Below are 7,553 nucleotides of genomic sequence, written 5' to 3'. Positions count from 1 at the left end.
TACATAGGCCTTTTAAATTGGCTTTGATGGAACTTTGTTCCATAGAAGGAATTTGGGATAAGACTTTTTAAAGCGAGCCCAGCCATGGATTTGTACAATCAAATACCTATGAGGTGGGCAAATTCCTTTTCTCTTGAGGTTTTAAGAAGATAACTTGGGGTTCCTGGCCTGTTAGGAAGTGACATTCTTTACTTACTACAGATCAGAAACCCTGTACAGGGACCGTGTACACAAAATATGAGGCCAGTTTTCCAAGGGCTTTATTGGATCCATAAGTTAAAGGAGAACACACCATTCCGGTCAAAGCCTTGGTAAAATAACCAGTTTTTCCAATTGTGTTCTGTTACAAAAGAAAACAGATTCTTATTGCACTGATGCAAACAACTATATTGTCATTTAAGAATACTTATAACTAGTTTTCAAATTCTAGAGGAACTAGGTAGAGAGAAACACACTTTAAATCCTATTTACAAGAGTATAATTTACTTAGTTGTTAAAGGCTGTAGCTAGCTCAAGACAAGTTTTCTTGACTTCAAAAAGTAAAATAAGGATTAGCAGTGTTCTAAGCAAAAGGTAAAAACTTGTTTTTGTTTTTTATTATAGTCCATTTTATTAACTTTCGTTTTGCTTGATATTTATAAACATTTTAGCATTTTATGAGTTCTGTACTTTGTGTGTGTGTGTGTTGTTGTTGGAAATCTGCATTTGAGAGTACCTGTTAAAGTCCCACAGCTTGAATATAAACTATGTTTTGAAGAGAATTAAAACAAAATAACAATTGTCTGTAAATAACAAAATGTCCAGTTTGGATACAATTAGAAACACAATTGACAAAGAAATTTGGTTATTTTTGTGGTTTACAATAACCCAACATATACAACCAATACTCTATTGTGTTCTGTGTTGCCAGATAATTTTGCCCAACTGTAGGCTAATGTGAGTGTTCTGAGCATATTTAAGGTAGGCTGGGCTAAGCTGTGACGTTCAGTAGGTTAGAATGTTTAAATGCATTTTTGACTTGTGATAGTTCAACTTATAGTGGGTTTATCGGGACATAACCCCATCATAAGTCAACGAGAATCTGTATTTTGGGTATATACCTAGGAGTAGAATTAATGGGTCATATGATAATTCTACACATTTAATTTATTGAGGAACCACCGAACTGTTTCCTCAGAGGCGGTACCATTTTACATTTCCATAAACAACGCATGAGAGTTCCAATTTCTCCACATCCTTGCCAACATTTCACAATACATAAATGCTTCCAGAAAAAAGAAGAGGGAACACTTCCCAATTCATTTTATTAGGCCAACATTGCCCAAATACCACAACCAGAAAAAGATATGACAGAAAAAAACTGCAGACCAATATCCCTCATGAATATGACATAAAAATCTTCACCAAGATATTTGTTATATATATAGATATATGGAAATATGATTTTATATATAGATATAAAAACATGTCACAACAGAGGGGTTCATGCCAGGAATGCAAGGCTGTTTCAACATTTGAAAATCAGTCATTGTAGTTCACCATATTAACAGACTAAATATGACAAATCATATAATTTTCTCAGTAGATGCAGAGAAAGGATTTGACAAAACTGAATATCCGTTTGTGATTTTTAAAAACTCATAGCAAACTAGGAATAGAATGAAAATTATTTAACCCAATAAGTGGCATCTACAAAAACCTACAAGTTACATCATACTGAATGAAGAGAAATGGCATGCATTCTTCCTAAGATCAGAAGCAAGGCAAAGGTGTCCTCTTTGATCATTCTTATTCAACATTATGCTACAAGTTCTAGATAGTGCAATAAGATAAGGAAAAGAAATAAAAAGCATTCAGATTGGAAAAGAAGAAATATAACTCTATTTCCAGACATTATTGTCTATGTAGAAAATAGTACAAATCCACAAAAAAATTACCCAGAACTAGTAAGTGAGCTAGGAAGGTTACAGGATACATTGTCATATACAAAAGTCAGTTGTATGCTATGTACTATCTATGAACAATCAGAATTTGAAATTTTGAAACATCTACAATATTGCCAAAAATGAAGTACTTAGGGGTGTGTGTATATACGTAAATATGTGTGAGATCTATATGCTGAAAAATTTTTAAAAGAAAAATAAAAGATCATCTAAATTAAGCTTGTCCAACCCACAGCCTGCGGGCCACATGTAGCCCAGGATGGCTTTGAATGTGGCCCAACACAAATTCGTAAACTTTCTTAAAACATTGTGAGATGTTTTTGTGATTTGTTTTTTTTTTTAGCTCATCAGCTATCATTATTGTCAGTGTATTTTATGTGTGGCCCAGTACAATTCTTCCAATGTGGCCCAGGGAAGCCAAAAGATTGGACACCCCTGATCTAAATAAATGGAAAGACAGACCATGCTCATGAATTGTTAGACTCAATATAGTTGAAATAGCAGTTCTCCATAATTTGATCTATAGATGCAACATAATCTCAATCACATTCCCAGAAAGCCCTTTTGAGGTACCAACAAGCTGATTTTAAAATTAACATGATAAAATAAAGGAGCAAGAATAGCCAAAACAATTCTGGAAAAAGAAAACAAAGTTGGAGAACTCGAACTACCCAATTTCAAGACTCACTGTAGAGCTACAGTAATGAAGACAGTGTGGTATTGACAAAAAGCCAGAAATAAAGATCAAAAGAACAGAAGAGAGAACCCCCAAATAGGCCAACACAAATGTAGTCAACTGTCTTTCTTTCCTGACTTATGGAGAAAGAAGTACAAATAAGCAAGGGCAGGGAGAAGGCTAGAAGGAACCCTGTAGTGCTGGGTTTGAGTTGGAGATGTCAGTATGAACTTATGTTCTTATTTATTTATTTGGTTAGTTAGTTTTTTTGAGATAGAGTCTCACTCTGTCACCCAGGCTAGAGTGCAGTGGCATGATTTTGGCTCACTGCAACCTCTGCCTCCTGGGTTCAGGCAATTCTCCTGCCTCAGCCTCCCGAGTAGCTGGGATTACAGGCGGCTGCCACCATGCCCGGCTAATTTTTGTATTTTTAGTAGCGATGGGGTTTCACCATGTTGGCCAGGCTGGTCCCTAACAACTGACCTCAGGTGATCTGCCCACCTTGGCCTCCCAAAGTGCTGGGATTACAGGCATGAGCCACGGCACCCAGCTATGTTTATGTTTAAATGTATACAGATAAATAGCTAAAGAAATAAAAATAGGTATATGTGCACACACGGATTAGAATACATACATGAATTTCCTAGCTCTGTGACACTCCTAGCAGTGACACACCAGTAACAATGAACACACCTAATCTTAAGAGCTTGATTTCCAAATGCCATTTTCCAGCAAAAGGAACCACATCTCCTTGGAGAAATAAATAGCAGATTCTTTGTCTTGGACAAGGAAAATACAAGATGAGCCTGGACCACCTTATAGTTCCAGGAAGTAATAAAGTGCCCCTCAACTACCAATAAAAGGATGGGGTCATGTACAAGGAACACAGGAACCAACCTGAAAGATCTAACAATAGCCAAACCTGTAACAATTTGTGCCACATAATTAATAATGTAGTATTCGATTATAACACAAAGAATAAAATAAATGTCCCTTCATCCATACTGACATAAGTAAATGACTGAATAAACAAATAGGCAGGGGAGACAGGACGTATCTTCCTTACAGAAGAATCCCAATTAACAATTGTGAAAGCAATGAAGGAAACAGAAAATCACTATTAGAAAAACAGTAGTTGCTGAAGGCACAATTCACTGATGAATGCTGAAATTACTGGGCAAAACTTTAAGAAGAAACAGATTATCTGTGTGACATCAAAGCAATTCCCCTGTGGTAGTTTTAAGATATGACCACAAAGTCTTTGATACCCCTCTGTCCAGAAGGTGGAGCTTAATGCCACTCCCCTTTAGTATGAGTGGGACTTTGGCTCACTTCTAATGAAAAGTATGGAAAGAGGAAAAATAATAACTTTGCAACAGAAAAACTCAGGAGATAACACCATAACAAAGTGATCAAGATGAACATCACTAGTAATAAATCATGTTGATATCATCTGTTTCCTGAAATAATTCATTAAAAAGGGACCAAGATTTGGTGATATCCATCCCTCAAATTCATAACCTCAATCTGCTCATGATAAAAAAAATCAGACAAAACAAAATTGAGGAACATTCTACAATATTCATGACTATTCCACAAAAGCATCAAGGTCATGAAAGACAGAGAAAGACCAAGAGCTGTCTCAGATTGGAAGAGACTAGGGAAACATGACAACTAAGTGCAATGTGGTATCCTGGATTGGATCCTGGAACAGAAAAGGGTCAGTATGCAGTAAAGGATTAATCTTGCTCAAAGAAGTTTTGGCTTTTTGTTCCTGGCTCCTAGGAGGTAACCTCTAAGCCCTTGGAATGTCCTGCTTGATAAGAATATCCTTGGTTACCTGGGGTCTTCAGCCATGCAGTATCACTTAACCTCTGGAGGATCTGGAGAATTAAGGTCAGCAATGCAGGCACTCAGTCATGTCTATGTAACCAACTCCCAATAAAAACTCTAGACATGGCTCAGGTAATCTGCCTGGTTGGCAATATTCCATATGTATTGTCACACATCATTGCTGGTAGAAATAAGTGCTATCTGCATTACTCTACTGGGAGAGTACAACTAGAAACTCTATGCCTGGTCTCTCTTGACTCTGCCTGATGTGCCTCTTCGAAGCCCTTGTTGATTTCAGTGTGTATCCTTTCATTGTAATGAACTGTAACTGTCAGTATAGTGGCTTTTCAGAGTTCTGAGTCCTTCTAGTGAATTATTGAATCTGAAGGTAGTCTTTGGGACCTCCAAACTCACAGTCAGTAATAAAATAACAAGGGAAATCTCAATGAAGTATGTAGTTTAATTAATACTATTATTAATTTTGAGAAAATCTATCAGGATTTTGTATAATGTTAACATTAGGGGAAGATGACTGATAGGTATATGGGAACACTCTGTTACCTTTATAAATCTTCTGTAAGTATAAAATCATTTTAAAATAAGAAGATATGTAGATAGGTAGTGGAAAAATACATACTTGCTAAAACTGAGAAAAAGAAAAATGGAGTGGCTATTGTAATGCAAGAATTTTACCAGAATAGTGTCATTCCATAGTGATAAAAGTGTCTACTTAACAAGAGGACTTCACAATCCTAAATGCTTGTGTACTCAATAACAGAGCTTCAAAATAGACAAAGTATAAACTAGTATAACTAAAAGGAGAAATAGAAAAAATATAATTTTAGTTAGAGATTTCAATAACTCTACCTCAATAATTGATAGAATAAATACAGTAGTCCCCTCTTATCTGCAATTTTGCTTTCCACAGTTTCAGTTACCCACAGTCAATTGCAGTCCAAAAATATCAAAGGGAAATTTCCAGAAATTAAAAATTTGTAAGTTTTAAGGGAAATTTCCAGAAATTAAAAATTCGTAAGTTTTAAGTTGTGCACAGTTCTGAGTAGCATGATAAAATCTTACACCGTCCCACTCTGTCCTGCCTGGGAGTGAATCCTCCATTTTTCCAGCATCTCCATGCTGAATATGCTATCCACTTGCTAGTCACTTAGTAGCCATCTTGGTTATCAGATCAGAAAAGCATAGTATATAGGGTTCAGTACTATCCATGGTTTCAGGCATCCACTCGGAGTCTTGAAACATATCCCCCGTGGATAAGAGGGGGACTACTGTATAGGAAAATCTGTAAGTCTATAGAAGGCTTGAACCACACTATCAAAAATCTTGACTTAATTCACATTTATCGATCATGTCATACAATGATAGTAGAATACATATTCTTTATAAGTATGCATGGAACTTTTTAACAATACAGACCATATTCAGGGCCATAGAGGAAATCTCAGTTAATGTGTAAGTATCCAAGTCCTATAAAGTATGTTCTTTGACCACAATGGAATCAAATTATAAATCATAGGGAAAGATAAATAAAAAACACTCAAATATTTGCATACTGAATAATATACTTCTAAATAACCTATGGGACAAAGAAGAAATCCTAAGGTAAGTTAGGAAGTATTTTCAATGAATCAAAATGTAAAAACAATGTAAAAATATCATTACAATATAGTATCAATGTAAAAGTGTAAAAACATCGAAGTACATGAGTTGCTACTAAATGAGCGCTTAGAGGATAATTTATATCACTAAAATTTTATACTACAAAAGAAGGAAAATCTCAAACCAGTGGCTGCAGCTTCAACCATAGAAACTAGAAAATGAGCACTTTTTTTTTTTTTTTCTGAGACGGAGTCTCACTATGCCACCCAGGCTGGAGTGCAGTGGTGTGATCTCGGCTCAGTGCAACCTCCGCCTCCCGGGTTCAAGCAATTCTCTTGCCTCAGCCTCCTGAGTAGCTGGGATTACAGGCATGCGCCACCATGCCTGGCTAATTTTTGTATTTTTAGTAGAGACAGGGTCTCACCATGTTGCCCCAGCTGGTCTTGAACTCCTGACCTCAAATGATCCACCCACCTCGGCCTCCCAAAATGTTGGAATTACAGGCGTGAGCCACCACGTCTGGCCAAAAATGAGCATATTTAAGTCAAATAAGCAGAAAAAGGAAATAATAAAGAAAAGAACATAAATCAATAAAGTCCAAAATAGAAAAACAATAGAGAAAATCAAGGACACTAAAAGCTTCTTGAGAAAATCAATAAAATTGAGAAACTGCTAGCCAGACTGATAAGGAGAGAAAAAGAGAAGACACAAATTACTGATATCAAGAATGAGAGAAGAGACATCACTTCCAATTCTACAGATAAAAAGGGGATGTGACAAACAACTTCATGTTCCTAAATTAGACAACTTATGTAAAATAGACAAGTTCTTTGAAATATACAAACAAAGCTTAATGAAGAAGAATATGACAACCTGAATAGTTTCCTAACTATTAAGGAAATTGAATTTGTAGTTAAAAGCCTTTTCACAAAAGAATTCTAGGACCAAATGACTTCACTGGAAAATTGTATCAAACATTAAAAGGAGGCATAATACCATTTCCACACTAACTCTTTCAGAGGAGGTACCACTTCCCAATTCATTCTGTGAGCCCAGCATTACCCTGATACCAAAAGTGGACAAAGAAAGTACAAGAAAAGAAAACTATAGACCAGTATCCCACATAAACATATATGCAAAAGTTCTTAAAATTTTTAGCAAAGTGAATCTAGTGAAATATAAAAATGGTAGTACATCATGACCAAGAAGAGTTTAATTCCAGGAATACTAGATTTGTTTAACTATCAATAATCAATGTAATTCAAAAAATTAACAAACTAAAAAAGAAAAACTATATGATCATCTCGATGGAGAAAAAACATTTGACAAAATCTAACACCTATTCCTGATAAACTATCAACAAACTAGGAATAGAGGTAACTTCATCAACCTGATAAAGATCATGTATGAAAAACATAGAGCTAATATCATACTCAATAGTGAAAGACTAAATGTTTTCTTCTGAAGATCAAGAAAAAGGCAAA

Source organism: Macaca mulatta, chromosome X (assembly GCF_049350105.2).
Source record: "Macaca mulatta isolate MMU2019108-1 chromosome X, T2T-MMU8v2.0, whole genome shotgun sequence".
Lineage (NCBI taxonomy): Eukaryota > Metazoa > Chordata > Mammalia > Primates > Cercopithecidae > Macaca > Macaca mulatta.
This window is presented reverse-complemented; position numbering follows the sequence as displayed.